General features: G+C 36.9%; 1 protein-coding gene across 6 annotated transcripts in view; it reads right to left on the reverse strand.

Moving 5' to 3' along the window:
* Nucleotides 1–20,089, reverse strand: part of LOC110835907 (limbic system-associated membrane protein) — an 893,271-nt gene that overhangs the window by 309,873 nt on the left and 563,309 nt on the right. The window contains exon 1 of one of the 6 annotated variants that reach the window (XM_087353893.1): nt 5,119–5,331. The exons of the other annotated variants lie outside the window; for them this stretch is intronic. The gene's annotated coding sequence lies outside the window, so the exon portion shown is untranslated. Of the gene's footprint in view, nt 1–5,118; nt 5,332–20,089 lie in introns of those variants that run through there. 6 annotated transcript variants of the gene reach the window in all.

Here is a 20,089-nt window from a genome sequence, read left to right on the forward strand (position 1 = left end):
GTTGTGTAGGGAAATAATCAGCTGCTTATTTTGAGAATCATACGAAATCCACTGAAAGATAGAACAGTTGGTACTGTGTTCATAGCAAGAACTGTTTTCAAAGGATTAAGTGGGTTCAATGTAGACAGGGCATGACCCGTCTTCAGCTTCGATGGACAGGAAGGCCTCTTGAAACGGATGTTACCAGTCACGGACAACCGATACGATGTGGGTTTGGGGGCTTGTAGCTAACTGCCTCTTACGGTTAAAAAAAAAACTAGCCACTTAGAAGCCGTCAGAAGAGAAACGTTCACGCGTTCTATTGGAAGAACACAGATTTAAATGTTTTAAAGCGAAGAACTGAGGAAAATGCTTGATTTTAAGAGAGATTACAGAGTGGTTTAAGCTTTGCCAATCAAATTAAGGACTGTGAGATAGGCGACATATGTACCACAAATTGGACGGAAACAAGAAATGCATGCACAATTTTAGTCGGGAAAACTAAAAGAACAAAATAATTTGGCAGACCTAGATAAGTATGGAATAAAATATTTAAATGGATGTAGGCAAAGGAACTAAAGTAGGAAGAGGAAGAAGAACTGATACAAAGAACAGAACATAAATGTGTAATTATTATAGAGACATCTCGTTTTTATGTGATTTCGTAAACCACAAATCTCTGATACTGTATACAGAGAAAGCTCTCAACAGACGTCTGTTATAGTTAATGGATATCGCCTTTTGTTATGGAACAGTGCTATTCCCGTCGCAATAAAGCTCTTAAACCTATCTTGCGATATGATTAGCTACAAATTGCCAATGTTTCCTCCGCCATCATTTCCGAGAATCATAAACTAGCAACTTAGTCCAAGATTCTAGGTACATTTGGGCTGAAATACGTGACCTGCGGCCCCTGAACTACACTCCACGACTTCACAACAATTAGCAGCAGTTACGATCTGTGTAATTCTCGACTAATACACGGGGTTGCTTCACCAGCATGAAATTCAAACCAGTATCGAAATGGGGGCAATTTTGTTTCGACAGTAGGGGGTGAGGCAGTGATAAAGTGAGAACAGTTTTGTTGATAGGTTGTTCAGCGAACAGGAACAAAGTTATTTCCAATTACTGTTTTGTAGAGCGAAGCGACATTTTGTTTCTGGCAATGAGTTTGTCACTACTAAATAATGAGTTGAGAGGATGCATACACAGTATTTGAAAATTTCTCCTGTCTCAACAACTCTAGGCTGGGAAAAAGGCGACTCAAAGTGTAAGCTACCACCACGTAGAAATGTCCTTTTCCACAATCTAAGAGACGCTCAGCCAGTTAAGAAACTTACTGCTTTACGTCACCTGCAGACTCATTATCGACTTTACAATGACATGTAACTGGAGCCATATTAACAATGTCCATCGAATATTTAAAAGTTATTCCTCATATCGAACATTCATACTACATAGTATTAATACAATATGTATCGTAGTCTATAGAATTAAATCGTATTTCATTGCCTAAGTACATCTAGTACATTACATTAATTTTTAGATCAGATGTTCATTTGTTTCTAAGTATGTTCACGACGCTAATTCTGTTGGGTACAATCTGTATTCTGCCACCTGGTACTGTCGTGTTCTGTTACAAGGAGTATGTATCATTAGTGTTTATGAGTAATTTTAGTAAATTCAGGTTGTATCTATAACATTAACCTTTCAAGCCGAAGCTCGCCTGATAATATTTAGGAATTTAGTCAGTACCGAAAAAAAAGTACTTCACCATTAAAAAGATTAATATTGTTAAAGAAAATAATTCCTATTTACTGTGAAAATTATACAAAATCCATAAATACAAAATGATGAGTTACTGATTTTTTAAGTAAGTGTGACAGAGTTGTCCAGACGACCAAAATTCACATTCTCACAGGTGTTAATATCTGAAACTTCAAAGACGAACATGATTTCGCTCTGAGCCAGTGTTATCCACCTGCGGCCATACACGTTCAGGACGTGTGTTACAGAAAGCAATACTCCTGTATCGCGGTTTTGTCTCTCTGTTGGTTTCGTCCCACAACGAAATGCTCTACGGATCTGCCTTTTTCCTTGACGATCCATCCGAGATGCCATCTGATGAATTTGAAGGTTAGAACTGCCACAAATATTCTTCACTCTGTTTACAAGCGCGGAAATCACGTAGAATTTCGTGAAGAGATATAACATAAAGTAGTCTTATAATTCCGGTCAGTACAGGAATCTCTCGTTAAACGCGCTTTCACTGTCTGCGGTTTTATTTCAGTGTCATGAAGAACATTTAATATCCTATCCGCAGCCGCGGTAGAAGCTGTCGGGCAGTCCCACGAATTGCAAACGCAGTTTCATTTGGGTCGCCCCACCATTTTTAATACGGGGACTACAAAATTAAGTTATTTCATGTTGTGTCACTTACAAAAATCCACGGGGTTGTCATACGTTTCTCATTTTACACTTTTCCAACTCGCGGTATTTCACAAGAACGCAATCACCGCGTATAACGACAGTCATCTTTATATGTCGAAGCCGATACCTGTAGGCTTTGTGCCTCAGGACGCTCGAAGTCTATAAACGACAAATTACCGTCCTCGCCACTCCACAACATCTTTGTGTGATTCAGTGAGAATCTCTGCGTTAAAATGATATTATATTCCTTCCGAAGTAATTAACGTCATTGGCATAAACAAGCCGGTAATTTAAACGATAATTTTTAAATTTATACACATTAGGCATGCTTTCTCGTACTCTGCCCATCTGCAAAAACTTTACTTCATGTGACAGTATTACCAACGTTTCAAAGACGATTACTTTGAAATGAAAGATGTAACTTACCCGATAATTTATACTTTTAGTTGGTAAAATATTGTTGGCAGTAAGTAAACAATTTAAAACTGTACGATTTTAAAAGTCTACTGTAAAAATGCCAATGGTTGTCTGATTTATAAATGCATAATACATACATGCATGGGTACATATATACATATAAGACTTCGCTACTGAAAATATGGGGTAATAATAATTCTCTCTCTATGTTTAGAGTCGGCTGCTACCATGGTATCAAAAAGACTAAAATATACAGTAGCAAAATTGAAGGCACACAGAAGTGTACGTCAGTAGAATAAGAGGAAAGGGGTTGCTCTTTAATTAGAGACTATTTCATATTAACTTTCCGAATGTGGAACACTCGAAGCTGCTCTGAGATCACGAGATTTATAACTGAGGGTAATGGCAACTCCAATCTCCCCCCCCCCCCCCCGGAATTCAACGTATCTCGTTTTGAACTATTTCCATCCCCCACATGACTCGCCAGGCTTACGCTACTCATTTCTGTCCGCTTGAATTTTTTTAAGAATTAATAATTCAAAACGTAATTCTAGCACAGACCGACCTTCACTTCAACTTTTATACAAATAAAATTATGTCTGTAATAACAAAATGAAAATTGAGTATAAATGTACATGATTTATATTTTTAATTTTAATTTATGAACTTAACAGACGTGGAATACGTTCGATGAAAATTTAGTTTTGCGGAAAGTGAATTAACTGCAGAGTATAAATCCGATTGTGATATATTTCTAAATAAACCCATTCCATAGCAAGTTTCCTTACAGGCAATAAATTATTTATTTAGGGTATTTCCATAGTAACTCGGTGGAAAATTTACAGATGTGATATTAAAGCGTTATAGTTCCTTTAAATACGATTGTTTGAAGAAAAATGGGCTGAAAAAATCTGGCCCTGAGAAGAATGAAGTCAAAGAGCAATACAGAATATTATATCTAAGAAGAACTTACTTAATTTTACAGATCACCTCGTATTGTTAATGACAACAGAGAACATGAGACAGGACCTTGGAAAAAGAAGATCAAAATGAAGGAACAAGGGAAGGAAACAAGAAAAACACGAAAAATAAGAATAAAAAACTAAAATTATAATAATTCTTAAAATAACACGCAAATTACCATTGTACTTAAAAGATGTTCAAATAACTCATAAAAAATAATATTATCAAACATTTTCATAAATACCTCCCATTCTAGGAGATTTGGCAACTGAAACTTACATTCACCTATTGTCTTCCTCTCGTGACAACTCGATAAATGTTGAAAGGATTATCATGAAATTTTATATTGGAGAGTTTAACTACACTGTGTGAACACATTCAAATTTTTAGTCTCATCAGACAAAAATGATGGGCATTTTACGTGCTTTGGAGGTGAATTCCCAGTCACGTCAAATTCTGGCTAAAGCAGTAGATGGAATGTTACGTGGTGTGTACACTGGCTTTGGAAAAGTATCTGGAGAAGGAAATATTATGCGTAGTCCTGCTCTAATAACCAATTTCGATACATGAAGTGTGGAAAACATCTGAATTATATCTGCCACTACTAACCACGATACTATATAGTCTTCCAGTCTTTGATGGTGGCGCATCTCGAAATATCCAATTACAATTTTCACTCTTTTACCTGATACAAAGGACCCAAAACCAATTACATTTGTACAACACTACAAATTACAGGATTAAACAGAAATATAATCTGGGCTTTCGAAATGTCTGTAGGCCTGCATGACAGCATACAAAACCCTTTAGTAACTATGCAGAAATTCTGAGCAAATTCTTTGATTAATATGACCCGCATTCTATGCGTGAAGTTGTGTACACACCGCAAAATATCTGTGATCGTAGATTCGAACTAAATACCCGACAAAATAAGCGTGGGTTTTGTTCTGCCTCTAACCACAAGCATAACAGTTTTCTAGCATAGATGCTAACTAATATTTCCTTTGCAATTTCTTAACAGAAAACGAGTGGTAGCTTCTGTTAAATATCTATTATTGAAATATTAAAATATGCATGTCATGATGCTTAGTTAAGCAACAGGTATAAATTTACCTTTACGCGTGTTAAACGCATCGTTTATGATATCAGAAATGTCTGAGTTTACTGTCAACGTTATGGCTGACTACTTATTTTACCAGTATTTATTCCTGTATTTCAGTAAAATACTCAATATAATTTTCTCAAGGCGATTTGTGCAAATTACAGGACGTGAGCTACATCAGATTCTCCATACATACGGCTGTCTGAAGCAAGAAACAGAAAACTAACCTTGTTATCCATCTCCGTGTGTTGTGTGTTCCGAAAACATGGGCGGTGGTCACTCGCAACACCTGCATCTGATACGCTAATTCACCAAATATCTGTACTGACGTATGTAATGCTTCAGTTTGTTAGAAGCCTTTACTTCATTGACTAAATGTGTGTATATATCTGTTGGGACAATGCATTACTACCACCACTAGTACTACTTTGATATTCTCCTGTTTATGTACAAACAAGATTATCATTTGTTCTGTTTACAGTTTTTTGGACAATTTACATTCCAACGACAGCCACTTACTTACGTCACAGCGCTGATGTCAGTGCCTGGCTAAGAAACAGAACAGTGGGGCCGGTAGTTCAGTTTCTCGCCACATAACCATTCGACTCGGTTGTGATATCAGGAGATTTCCCTCTCCACTTAGTGACAGTGACCGACCAATCAAATCTAAGGAAAAAAAGACGGTCGCGCTTTCCTCGTAACTCGTCAACATGATTCAGGTTCCAATCAGAATAAAATAACGTGGATGCCTGCAACAAGAGTATCTAATGCTACATAATGTTTCATGAACCCTAAAATTTGTGCTTAAAGTGTAACAGAATTAACTGTACTCTATAATACGACTCAGCATCCTGAAATGGCACATTAAAGTACAATATCCATCGGAGAAGCAATGCTCTGAAACTAATTAAATTTGCATACAGCCTATTTCCGTCACGAGAAACTTTGTTTGGCATGCAATGATGGATTGTGTGGGACTGAGAGTAACAATATCTGTATGTACAGCGTGTTCCTCGGTTTTTTAAGTCGAAGATTAATGGTCGTATTGTGTAGTATTCATACATGATTAGTATAAATCACACAAAATAATTCTAATGAAGTTCAATATCTTTAATAAAAAAAGCCCACCATTAGACAAGTGTTTGGAACAGTATGCTATAACTACATACCAGGTGATTCAAAAAGGACTTTACAACTTTGAAAGTGTATAGAAATTTAATCAGAAGTCCGGGATTTCCTCAATAACCGTTTCCAGGTCGGTGGATTGGTCGAACAGGGTCGATAGCATGGCCACTTCGTTCTCCAGATTTGACACCTCTCGATTTTTTCTTATGGGGTTTCATTAAAGATCGTGTGTATATTCCACCCTTACCTGCCAATCTCACTGAGCTCAAAGCTCGAATCACCGCCGCAGTTGCAGAAGTGACACCGGATATGCTGGATCGTGTTTGGTAAGAAATTGATTTCAGGTGGGATGTCTGCAGTATCAAAATGACTATTTGAGGTAAAACTTGATTTGTTTTGCTACAAAATGACACCTCAACCGATTCTGTAAGCTTTCTGAATAAATTTCTATACACTTTCAAAGTTGTAAAGTCCTTTTTGAATCATCCTGTATATTCCAGCAATCAAACTCAAGTAGGTAGACACACACGTAGTAGGTAGATGTTTAGCGGCGTTTCAGAGGTACTTGCTGCCTCCATCACCAGGGCGATTGTGATGATGGAGGCAGCAAGGACCTCTGAAACGTCGGTAAACATCTACCAGACTACACGGCGCAACAACCCAGAAGACAGCAATCTTCAACGCATTTTTCGCTGATCATATTTATCCGTCCACCTGTCTGCAACTCTGAACTCGGGAATAACTAGACCGACTTTTAAGCACCTTAGTACCCGCGTTTAAACACTGAAGGTCAGCTCTGTATTGTACTTTATAATTTTATACACTTGATAAAACAACGTGACGGGGCACAAACTTCCTACGTGGGAATAAAACTATAGCACACATAATATGGTTATATTTGTATAATGTAAAATATCATAGCGTCTGTATAAGAACGGTACCTGGCTCTTGATTTCACGCTTATAACTAATTAACCACTCGAGATAGGCATTTATAATTTTGTTACAGATCACACTCGTACAAAAAACTGTATAACATGTATATAAGTCAACAACTGTTATCAAAGCGACGGTGCAAATAATAGAGGTTGTGTACGATAAAATCTGTACTTAAGTCTTTTAAAATACTAAACTATTATTATGAATGTTAAAAATTATAACAATAATAATTTGCAACATATTTTAAGTGCAATAATAAAAGATTTCGCTTAGACCTGTATTCGATCTTAGGCCACCTACTTACAAATACAGAATGAAAATCTATAAATTGCATTATGATTTTCGCATCGCATACATGTAGCAATAAAAATACAGGATTTGAAAAGTCTTTATTAAATAAAGATAATATTTCCTCTTATGAATAACATTCTGTAACATAAATAGGTCGAGTTAAATCTTGAAATATATTGTATGTTGTATTAAAACACGCTCTATTTTAAAATATAATATCCTCGATAACAGCCCATCAGTAGAGCAGAGGGACCAAAATTAAATTACATTTGTGTTGTGTTTGAGACAGAAAATATGGGAGATTTTCATCAAGATATTTAGAACGTCTGGCAACATTGTGTTCTCCTCCATTAGGGACTGCACCTTTCCAGTGTTTACATTTAAGTTAATGTTAATTCTGTAATCTTGAGACTTGCAAGGAATGCAGGAAGTCCGTAGCGTTAGAGGCTGATGCTATCCTTCCTCCTTCACCCCACTTCGTCATCCCGCAAGTCTCAAGATTACAGTCGCGAACTATACATATTTTTTATCGAAGTTTATACAAATACTGAAATTAATTTCATATAAATATTGGAACAGTCTACATATTTTGTTGCTACCAAAGACCGTCAAAATTAACAATAGTTCTGTGTATTTATGTCGTTACCGAAGCAAATATATATTTTACACACGTATGTATTATGTAATAATAATAATAAGTGTTAGGTTTTATTGTTTATATTGTATATATTTGTAACAAAAAATACGTTCTGTAAATATTAAACTAACTACACATTACTGTTAGCAGAATTAATAAGCTTTGGAATATATTATGTATTCACGTTAACAAAGTAAATGTTGATGTTAGATCCTATTGTTAAGTCTTTTATTTTCTGGTGATTGAAAAGTAGTCGAGCATTTGAAATATTAATGCACTGTAAAAGGTTTTCTTTTGTATTATTATTCTTTTTGTTCTCGGATTGAGACCAGAGAAATTAGTAGTGTGACGCTCACATAAAAGGGAATGGATTGGGTGGTTGGAGAGGGAAAGGTTGTGTCACAAGACCTTCAGAGAACCGAGAGGGGATATCTGGGTCCCGAGAGAATTTTCGCTGACACTGCTTGAAATCAGTAGCAATTTTAAAGCTCTCCTTCATATGCATTAGCTATAAAGTGATTTCAGCTGTAATTATTGCTTGTTACGTCGTTAAAAAACTTATTTCCCTGACTTGAATTTTAACTGGAATAGTCAATGAATGCATACAACAAAAAGTTATCGGTTTTTGGGGTTCTTTAATCAAATGCAAAAAATAACGCACTGGTGTCTGTCTGTCTGTTGTAATGTTTCACATCAGAAATTAATTGATTTAGACATATCTCGAATTAGAGTTTAGGTCTATACATACAAGTCGCCAGAAGAAAATTCTTCATTCGTGTGGATACAGTATGAATCGTACTTTAACTGTACCTCAAGTTTAAATGTAAATTACCAATTTTCTCAAAACTACTAAATATAGCATACACAAATGAGAACGTGAAATGTGTGATTATGTAAAGATGTAAAATTATAAATTGTATGAGCGGCTTTTTCCAGTAAGATTAATAATGAACTAAAAACAAGGAAACGTTTTTATTCTATGACATTTTACCTTTATAAAAAATATTTTTCAAAATGTGTTTCTGCAACGCATGAGCATGAAGGCGAGATCGAGAAATTTCATCACATTCTTTGAATAGACTGGACATCTGTACGTAGCCTGTGTCACAAAACTTGGTAGAGGGAAAACACAAACACATGTTTGGAATGGAGGTTAAGTGTCACAGATTCTTAATCTCGGCACTCAATGGAGGAAACTTGTACTTCACCCTCGTCCTCTCTACTTCCGGGAACCCAGAACTAGTCTGGACAAAATGACGACAAGAAAAAGATCCCTTTTCCTACTAGAAATTTAATCCCAGTCGCCCAGATCGAAAACAGTTAAATTAGCTACCATGGTTCATCAAAATTTTAAGAGGTTCAATCTGCATTGCTTATTTACAATTGTTCTTTAAATATAAAAAACAAGCCTTTAAACTCTAATCTGCTAAGGATCTACAAAGTCTCTCTGTACCTGTTACTCGGAAGTAAATGTGAACTTAATGAAAGGTTTTGATTTTTGCCTTTTTTTATAAAGGAGCTGAAATTCTTTTTTCCAGTACATATGTACACTTTAACGCGAGTCCAACCGTTTGAGCAATTTTATAGCAATGGAGAAACCGGGGGGGGGGGGGGACATTAGGAATGATAAATGAAGACTCATGACGCTCATTATTTGCAAGACGTGCATTTATCCACAGGAAAAGATCTTTAACTACTACAGTGATCCACGATTTGTTCTATTTCCCCTACAGGCTAGACTCCACGCTTCACGTCTTTTTTATCTTCATATCAAAAAACAAGAAATTTCTGCGCTAACATGAAAATCGTAGTCAATGGGAGTAGATTCCGAAGCCTGTAACTGTTTCCAATGATACCTAATTCGATTCTCGACGTACGCATTTTTTTATATTAGAATCTTAAAACTATCCTGAATACCGATTACTTTCTCGTTTTCTGAACATCCCTGAAACAGTGGAAATGTGTACTCCAATTGGTAGCATCGTACGTTCGTTGTAATGTTATATTCCTGGTTCACGAACATGTCAATTTATTCCAGACACAAAATATGTTATTACAAAGCTAATCGTCCTACAGATATGAAACTAAATAAAAGTCAATAAAATATTTTTCTCCCTATCACATTCTCCTTACACTGCCTGTATGGCTTGTATAGCCTGTTCCATAAATTCTAGTCAGAAAATTTGTCTCTTCATCGCTTTCTGGGGCGAACTTTATTCGTTAGCAAATGGGTTTAAATTACCCTAATAAGGTTGGCAATTTCTTTGTATTTCGTTAAATATGTACGATATAGAAATAAATGTTTCAATATTTATATGTGACAATATTATTATATATATATATATTATTAATATATTCAGTTCCTTTTTGAGGTAAGGAATACTCACCACAAAGTAAAAAAAAGAGAGGCAGACTGTCGCAATAATGACACAGTAGGTCTGTACATCCACTAAACTGAAGCGCCCTATTAAGCTAAAATGGTCGGACATCAACAACATCGTAAATCTGAAATACAAGCTTTATAACATTCACAAACATCGTCCCATACGATAGAACTGTCGGGCTCCTCATAGAGATGGGACCAGGACAGAAATCTCGCAGACCTAATGATTGACTACACAACTACATTATCTGATGGGCACTCTACGACATCAAACCCTTCCGCACACCGTGGTACGTATCAATTTAAAGCTTACAGAAGGGTGGGTTGAATAGAATAGGGGTGGAAAGGGGTTTCGAGGTCTGTGTGAGGCTTCCGCCGGTGTAAATGACACCATTAGTGCCTCTCATCCACTCTCTAACTCCTTCCTATCTACACCCAACCCTCAACCAACCTCGAACCCCTGCACCCCCATTCACCCGATAGAATCCGTACGCTCTGGATTGAAATCAGAATAAAGAGTGGTTGGGGGAACAAGGGACGATTCAAATTTGGAATCCGTATGCCGTATTCTTTATTTAAGTAGATCCCTCCACCAGCCATTTTCTATTACAGTGTGTAATTAACTGGAGACATACTGCGTGTGTAAAGAAAGGTCGATATATTTCAATGTTACTAACTTTTCAACCTAAATTATCCTTAAGTGTTAGTCGTTATTTTTCGGAGACATCTGTGCTTTTAGCAAATAAAAGGAAATTACACTCATTTTACAACGTAGAATCGTCTGTTATAAGCTGGGAGAATAAAATGTTTTTAATGCGAAACGAAATATTGTTGACACATTGTCAATTCCATAGATTATGAACCGTTACAATTGAATCATTAAATAAATTGTTTGCAATGTACGATAGAGGTTTGCATTTCTTGGCCCGCGAACCTGACGAAATTTTCTTTAGAACAGGATAGTGTCAAATGTAGTATTTGAAGAGCCACTATGGACTCATTCTTCTTACCTGATATAAACGCTGTGCTCTTGGGTGCACAACGTTGCTTTCAAACTCCAGGTTAGAAACATCTTTAATTAATTTACACACTTGTCCGCCATTACTAAAGCGACTGGTGTCAGAAGATTAAAACCAATAAATAAATCAAACTTGAGAGGCAGTCTTATGGCCTCCTCCAAGAACTGAAATTAACATTTGTAACTTGGAAAGATGAATATTTAATTAATGGCGACTGATTTGAAAGTGATTTATATACAATCGAATACGATTAATTTTGTTAATAATTTAACCCTCAAGCTCAAATGTTACCGTATGTCCCACCTGTCTCAACAATCATTATATATTTGCTGGTTTCGTTTGATTGTCACTGTGAACAGCGATTATTTTCCTAAACAGCGTCAACCAATTTATTTGAGCAATGATAATGTATGGTGTTTTCTTTGCGGTCAGGACTGAATTCTTAAATATTATTTATAGGAGCTTCGGCTTCAAAGTGATAAGTAAAGGTTACTAACAGTTTGGTGTTAAAACAAATAATATAACCATAATTTACACCACAGACTACCAAAACCACAAACTGTTCTGAAATAATATGACAACGATTAAGCATCATGAACTGAAATATGTACCTGTGGTTGCTAAAAAGAATGCATAATGGAACTACGACAGATAACAAAAAGTAGCACATGTTTAACAATGCACATAAACTTTATTTTCACCACAATTCCTGGCTTGTGACTACCAAACTAACTAAACAAACTAAATTAAGTACCTAATCTATCTTAACTAACTCCACAGCACGGGCTCGTTAGCTGCAAACACTCGTTGTAATGAAGCTCATTAAGAAGCTGCCCAGTTTGAATAAGGTTCATCACCTTCGTAGCAACGACCGCCAGCGGAACTACCCAGTAGTAACTGGATTCCAGGGCGGAATTTCGTGTACAGAACACTCCTGTCCCCTATGTGGAATGTCTCGTGTTCAAACCCAGGCCCAGTGGCCAGATATCCTGACAAGTTTCTCATGAAATTCCAAACTCCCTCCAAGCAAATTGGAGGACAGTATGTTAAAAAATCCACAACTAGTACATTACAGAAACTACCTAATTTATGATTGAGAAATGGCGAGTCCACTACATTGCTTTAATGGGCCGATAGGTGTCATGCCCAAAGATCAAATCTCCACAACTCTCTTAAATGAATATAATCCGTTCAACGAGTGGTTAAAAATGTTACTTCTTCACTAAATTGAAACATTTGTTTCCACAAGATAGCACGTCCTCCAGCTTCGCTTCAATATCACATTACGATTTCTCAAAAGTCTATAACCTGTGTACATGTTGCTTCTCCTTTCAATAGACTAATAAGAAATAAGACGGCTACCTTCTGGGTTATAGCGCCGTGTAATCTTTTAGAAGTTTATCAACGTTTCAGAGATCCATGCTGCCTCCTCCCGCCAGACTACAAGGCGCTACGACCCAGAAGGCTGCCAGCCATCTTCGTACTCACCGCCGTGAGAACTTCAAATCCTACTTAAGACTTAAAAATATATTCTAGAAAATATCACAATGAGAAACAAGAAAAATAATCGGAAAACATTAACAGTGTTACGTGGGTCCCTTGTTGCGACTAAACGCATGAGTCATCAACTTGCGAACTAATGGAAAGGCCTGCAGATGTGAAGGGTAGCTGCGAAAATATTAAAAAGCCGATAAGGGACGGTCCTCCTGCTTGGGTATTGGGTGGTAGGTTAACAATTCCTTGCTGCAAAAACTGCATGCTACGAAATTTTACACACGGCATCGTCCATGGAGTCAGTTAGTTAGTTAGTTATAAGAAAATCAATTTTTGATCGGGTACTGGAATAAAGATTCTCCTGATTACAAAATAGGAATGTCGGCATTTATAAAACAATAAACACATGACGACGCCAAGATTCGTTCTTTAATAGTGAGCATCCCCCTGCAATATTCTGCACTATATCACAGCAGAATAGTTATCAAAACAGACACCCAGTCATTTATACGTCACGACATAATTTATTATATATAAAGGGAAGGAATCCCATCTCGTTTACCTCGCATCCAATAAATTTCACCCAGCTCTTTGTGTAACCAGCCACACAACTTTGCCACACTGTGTCAATTATAATGAAAAATTGAGGCAGGCGGCTTCTTGATTGAAGAGAACGCATTACTGTCATTTGTTAGTGGTATGTCGGGTGCCATATTGTTTAAATGTCTGTTTAATATCTGATATAAAACTACAGTGAAATCTGTTGCCATAGTAATCAAAAAATTGAAAACAGTTCTGCTTTATTACGAATAGAATTATCGCATCCAGACGACCCTGGAGCCCAACGGACTCCTATAAAATGTGCACGTAGGACTCCTCCCTCGGCAAGCGTGAACCTTACTATCCACTTTCAGTATGGCAGTGGTTAAGGAGCCGGGATAGCTCAGTCAGTATAGTGACTAGCTACGGGCTGGACGGCCGGGGTTCGAATCCCGACGGGGCAGAGGATTTTTCCTCTAGCCTCTGTGTCCAGACCGGCTCTGGGGCCCACCCAGCCTCCTCTACAATGGGTACCGGGGTCCTTTCCCGGGGGGTAAAGCCGGCCGGGGCGTGATGCTGACCACTCACCCCCATTTAGTGCCGAGGTCAAGAATGAGTAGGAGCTATACCTCCACTCCCCCCAAGCGCCTACATGGCGTATAGTGGGACAGATTTACTTTTACTTTTAGTGGTTAACAATGCTTGGAGCTTAACCACCGCTCCTCCGTCCGTCTTTGTTCTTATGTGGTGTTCGGGTGTAGGGCTAACTTCACGTCTGGTTCTAACATTCGGTGGTGGAAACTGTGTCATGGCGTCCTGTACATTATCCAATGTTTACAGATTATATTTTAATATTATAAAAAAATCGACGTTTCGGAGACTGACGCTGTGTCATAAAGAGGTACAATACACCGTGAAGGGAAGAAAGAGGTAATTTCAGTTAGACGTAACAATTCTGATAATAAAACAGGATAATAAGGAGTATTTCAAAACAAAGTCCGAGGGAGAATATTTGGACCTAAGATAAAATAAAGACGAAGCAAAACAAAAGAAGTAAAATGAGTTTCCGCAACAACTATGTTGCAGTTTCAACTTGAAATTTTAAGTTTCCACTCGACTTTTCTCGATCTAAAATCTGTACAACTCTCTTTGTAATATAACAGCCTTCACTGTGAGTAGTACGTTTGGATTTGGTTTTTGAATTTAAAGACATCGTCTGAAAATGATAAGGATACATTGTAAAATGCACTCGAAGAAAAACTGACGCAGGCACAATATGGCAGACGATACAGTGATCATTTTTCGCATACCACGTGAATGTTATTTTCCCCATCACGATACTAAGTTCGCATACTTTACGCATTTAAATTAAGTTGGCGGGGTCGTAAATCCTGAAACAAAGTTATTATTAAAATTATAGCGAAAGAGATTCAAAACTCAGCAATGCTCCATTTTTAATAGAAGCAGACTTTCCGAAATAACAATGTGGACACTATTTTGTGGCTTATGGCATAGGCTCCTACGAAAAGAGAGGACACATCGTAACATATACACAAAATCATCATCAAGGTTTAACAAACCTTGGCTGCTAAAGTGACATCATAAAATTCTCGCTCCCTATTCTTCACATCACAATTCTCTTTCAGAAACATGAAGAAAGGGAATAATAAAGCAGTATGGGGCGGAGGTTAGACCTACAGACTGTCATGAACGAGTTAATGTGTAGGGGATGTGCTATACATACACACACGTGATGAATCACGATAAATTAATTGTAACTAGTAGCAGATGGGCCCGAATGGCTGTACTTTTAATTATTTGAGTAGCCGTACGTTCGTTAAGTTTTTAACTGAAATTCTTAAAATTCTCCAGAGTCCAACTCAAACCTTAAAAAACTCCACTTTTTAAAAAAAATTTCTTTGATAGAAGACCCTGGAAATATTTGGGGATAATACAGGCCAAGCTGCCATGTTTATTTTCCCTCAGAAAAGAACTGTAGTTGACACCAGTGGTGCAGCGTAAGGTCAGTTTTTGTGACGAGGAAAATTCTAGGGGAATCACAGAGGTATTAAGACAACATGTGTACGGATTAAGTCTTACAACATGAAAGACTAATCCGGACTTACTCAGCTGTTTTTGTGTGCCCAGTGTTCACTTTTTCTGATACTTGTAGTTTCTGGGAAGACTTAGAAGGCTGGGATGTGATTTAAAGTACAAATCCTCTATCTTTGTTCGACTCCAGATTGAATTAATGTACAAGATAAACTTGTGATGGTGACACAACTTCAAAAATCTTTTTAATCGTCAAACTCACCGCTGTATTTCCTTCGGAAGAACACAACTTTCATACAAAAGAACAGGTATAATATTTAATATTTCTGTTTAGACAAAGAAGCAAACATTAAATAAAATATAACGTTGTCTCAGAACCCTACAAATCCAACCTGTATAATTCTCAGTTCTATAAACAAACACAAAGGATATTGAAAATGGTCGTGCCATCATTTCGCAAGTTGTCATTTTTAAACATTTTCAACCTCACAGGGGGGAAAAGTACACACTGATATAAAAGGGACAGAAAAGCGACCCCATACAAATAGAAACAGACAGTCACAAAGGGTTCCCTACTATTTTTATATGCAGCTTGTGGTTGTTTTTTTCCCCCGTATTCGATGAAGTGTAAGTATGGACCCAGCCATTATTGTGTAAATTGCTTTTTGAACCGTTTCGAAAAAAAATACATTTTCACGCTTGTCTACTTGTCATATATTTTCTCTACGTCTGTATTAAGTTAATGTAGCATGCCGGAAGTTCGGTTACATATATCCTATATATTACATTTATTAAATACTACATGAAGAGCCGGTTTTATTATGGCTCTGCCCAATGTAGGGAAAGAAAGTTTGGTGCTGTATGAACCAGAACATTTACAGAGCGAATTGCATAGAACCTCATCTTCCGTATCAGTTCAACATTGCAAAGCCGTCGTTTAGAACTAATTCTGCCCTGAGGTTAAAAATAATAATACAGAAACACCTCTAAACACTAAAAACATGTGTTTGTTGAAAGTTGATCGACAAATTACAACCACCGTATTCGTATTAGAACAGGGACAAAAACTAAATAAACACAAATATTTAATTTCAGAGGCGAAATGTGTTGATGATAAACTACTTAATATGCGCTCATGTCATCACTCTGAACAAGGTACAACAAACCAAGCTTATTTTTTACTTTAAAACAGGAATCACGTCTGAAGTGTCGGTGAACTTCTACCAACTACGCGGCGCAAGAAGACAGAAGACAGAAATCTTCATACTTGCAACAGTGAGCACCTCAAATCCCACTTAGGCACAGATATTTTCAAACTAATCTACTTAGGAAAAGCACACATTACTCAAATAATTATAGCTCTTTAGGATTAGAACGCATGAACCATGATCCTGACCATTAATTCAAGGCTAGCTTCCTCCGGTTCGCGATGAAGGTACTCCAGCAGTTCGCTTGTGACCCAAACTATTGACAGTAGTCATCACACTCTGGAACACGTTTCTTCTGAAATTAGTTTCAAAATAACTGAATAAAGAGAATGTAGATTTATACAAACGTTCCGCAAGACACCGGATCACCACTTCCGGGACAACCCACGTACAGTCATGAAACACATGCACCTGACACAGTGTGCCTACAGTGTTTTTAAAGACGCACATGAAAACAGGTGGTCCTTATTATGCACTGAACATTACTTGGCTGCTACTACGTAATACCGCGAGCATTAATTTAGCCACAAAATTATTGCTTATTTTGGTTTCCTTCCTCGAATATGATTATTTCTTATTCTTCTTCTAACATGAACACATTTCCTCCCATTCTCAGTAAAATATTTTGTTATTCTACTTATTTCCTCATCATGTATTACTTTTCTTCACATCAATATTTATTCTCTACCTCTAATTGTGTCTCCTTCATTCCTTCTTTTATCTATCCCTGATATAAAATCATCTTCCATTCCCCCCCGACTTTATGGTTTTAATGTAAACTAACTAACTAACTAACTAACTAACTAACTAACTTACTTACTAACTCCTTGGTAGCAGAACCCGCAGGTGGAACACCGACAACCAGTTTTAATACAATCATGGCAATATTTGGAGGTTTGGTTTACGTGTTCGACTATCTCTCCGCTGCAAATATGTAGAATGCATAAACGTGTTGTTAGAAAATCAAAATTGGCGAAGGATACAAATATTTAAGCACGAATCTATGTGGCGATAACTAGTCACTGTTTCATTTCCATTGCACACTTTACAGCCTCTTAAAATAAATCTATAAAATTTCCACCAAGCCAGTTTTCTGATCATGTTACAGCTGAGACAGATTACAGAACAAACACGAACTGTTAGTCTACGTGCCACAAGTGATTTAGTGTTAAGACTACAACTCAGTGGTCACTAGGTCAACTCAGTTTCAAGTAAACTGATCTGTAGGGGAGTAACCCTAAGTTGATAATTGCCCTGGTCAGAGCAATTAGAAATCATGGGACACATTTTGGGAAGGCCAACATGATGATTCATAAAGTAGGCTTCAACAGTTCTTTGCAAGGCTTTCATCACGTTCAGGACATTACCACCTCCATGGAACAGAGTCCTTCTAAACAATGTCCATAGTACGCTCAGCTGGTTAAGAAATTTACTGCCTTATTTTGAAACCGGAGTTTTATTACCGGGTTGACAAGAATCGAACATCGGTCCGTATCCTGAGCCAGATGAATTCAGTCCACACACATCAATACTATTTCTTTACGATCCATTTTAATATTATCCTTTCCTACGTCTTCCAGTGTACAAATTTAACATCTTTGCCAGTACTCATTACATCTTATTACGAACCCCTGCCCTCACAGTTCAAAATTCTCAGACATCGTTCATCCGTGTTCTTCAGCTAATATCAGAGACCAAGTTTCAGAGACCAAGTTTCACACCCATTCAAAACTAAGAGTGTATTTTTTTGCACATTTTAATCTTTATGTTCATGAATAGCAGACAAAAAGGGAAAACATTCGGAATTACATGACAGCAAGCGTTCGTCGAATTTAGCATGTTCTTAATTTAAATTTGAATGAAATATTGACATGATACCGTCGTTCCCAAATATCTGAAATTTTCGACATTTTCAAATTACTTATTCGTGATGTCACACAACTTTTAAAAACTTATCGTATAAGCATAAAGTCCACGACTAACGATAAGTTTATGTATTTTTTAAAGATGGCCGGGGAGAAGATAAAGGGAAAAGACCTGGAAACTGATAAATGATTATTAAAATTACATCTGAGAAACAGTTTAAAAATATATATGCAGAAGCAGTTGTAGATATATGATCACAATTCCTGGTTAGTGGAGTTAAGATATGTTTTCTTTGTTATGGACGCCAATTAACTGGTTTAGGTTGTGTTATAGCACGTGAGGTTAGTGACACGTACACCCAGACGACAATTCGTAATTGTCAGATGTTATGTGGATACGTTATCGTTAAGTTTTGAATGGTTGGGATTGTTTATTATCTTAAGTTGAGTTATTTTCTCACAAAGATGTACTGCATCAGTGAGAAATAGAATCGTATTTTCGGAGATGATGGTTCAAATCGTCACCCGAGCTTTCTTCCTGGGGGATTCTTTGAAACTGAAAGAACAAGTAAATCCTTAAGGCGGGCTTTCTCTTCTGAGATGGGAGTGTGTATGCTTGTAAAGTTGTCAAGTTCAGCCTTGTTGTAGGGACAGCCCCTCTCTTACCTAACCGATAAATGCTGCAGGGTGTTAAGAAACAAATGTCACAACCTACAATTTCTAGCCCAACTCTTATACAGACTGAAAATTGAAATAGGCAATGTTTGAGGACGACGTGCTGAGGACTATACTTGGTCCTAAGAGTCACAAATACGTATGATAAAATAATGAAATTTCTAATTTACAGAAGATGACTTCAGACATTTACAATATTCATCTGGTAAAGAGATTCGCCCCTTTCATGGAAACAGGAAGTTCGGTGTCGTGCTCACAAAATCCGTCATTGGACCTTAAGATCAAATCCACACCCTAAATAAATTGGAATTAGAGGAGACACAGAAGACATGTACGCACATGCGAGATAAAGTTGAAAATGGCAGGATAATATTAAAATGGACCTTACTGAAGTGGTGTGATGTTATAAACTGACTTCACCTTATTCTGGACAGTGTATGGGAGTCTGTGAAAAAGGAATGGATTCTTAAGGTCCTTTGAAGATCTAAAATTACGTAACTTTGGTGTTCAATAGAGGTGGATGGTCACAATTGCAATGCGGCAAATATATTCATGTAAAAAAGGCTTGGTAGGCTAAAAGGTCAGTCTGGATATATAGGCAAAAAGGATACCCAGGATGTTACATTTATTTGTTTAATTTTAATATTTTTTTCTCGGTGGATGACACTAATTATTTAATTAAGTGTGATAAAATTCATGAAGAGAACATGCATGATAAAGAAAGTTAAGTTTTCTGCAATGAATATGTAAAGTAGCTCACTCGAATCCTTTCAGATTCTCACCATACATAATTATTTATGTTCACATTGGTAATAGAAGTAAAACAATAAGTTTCCTGACAAAATTTAGTTGCGTTCCTCCATTACGATGTGTACACTACCGATATAGTTCTAAAAGTAAATTATTCAGTTCATTCATAAAATTCAATGGACCAACCTATAGACTAACCAACAGAAACTCGCATGAAACTA

Source organism: Zootermopsis nevadensis, unplaced genomic scaffold (genome assembly GCF_977971745.1).
Source record: "Zootermopsis nevadensis isolate Lab colony 2312 unplaced genomic scaffold, Znev_1.0 Znev_ptg000022l, whole genome shotgun sequence".
Lineage (NCBI taxonomy): Eukaryota > Metazoa > Arthropoda > Insecta > Blattodea > Termopsidae > Zootermopsis > Zootermopsis nevadensis.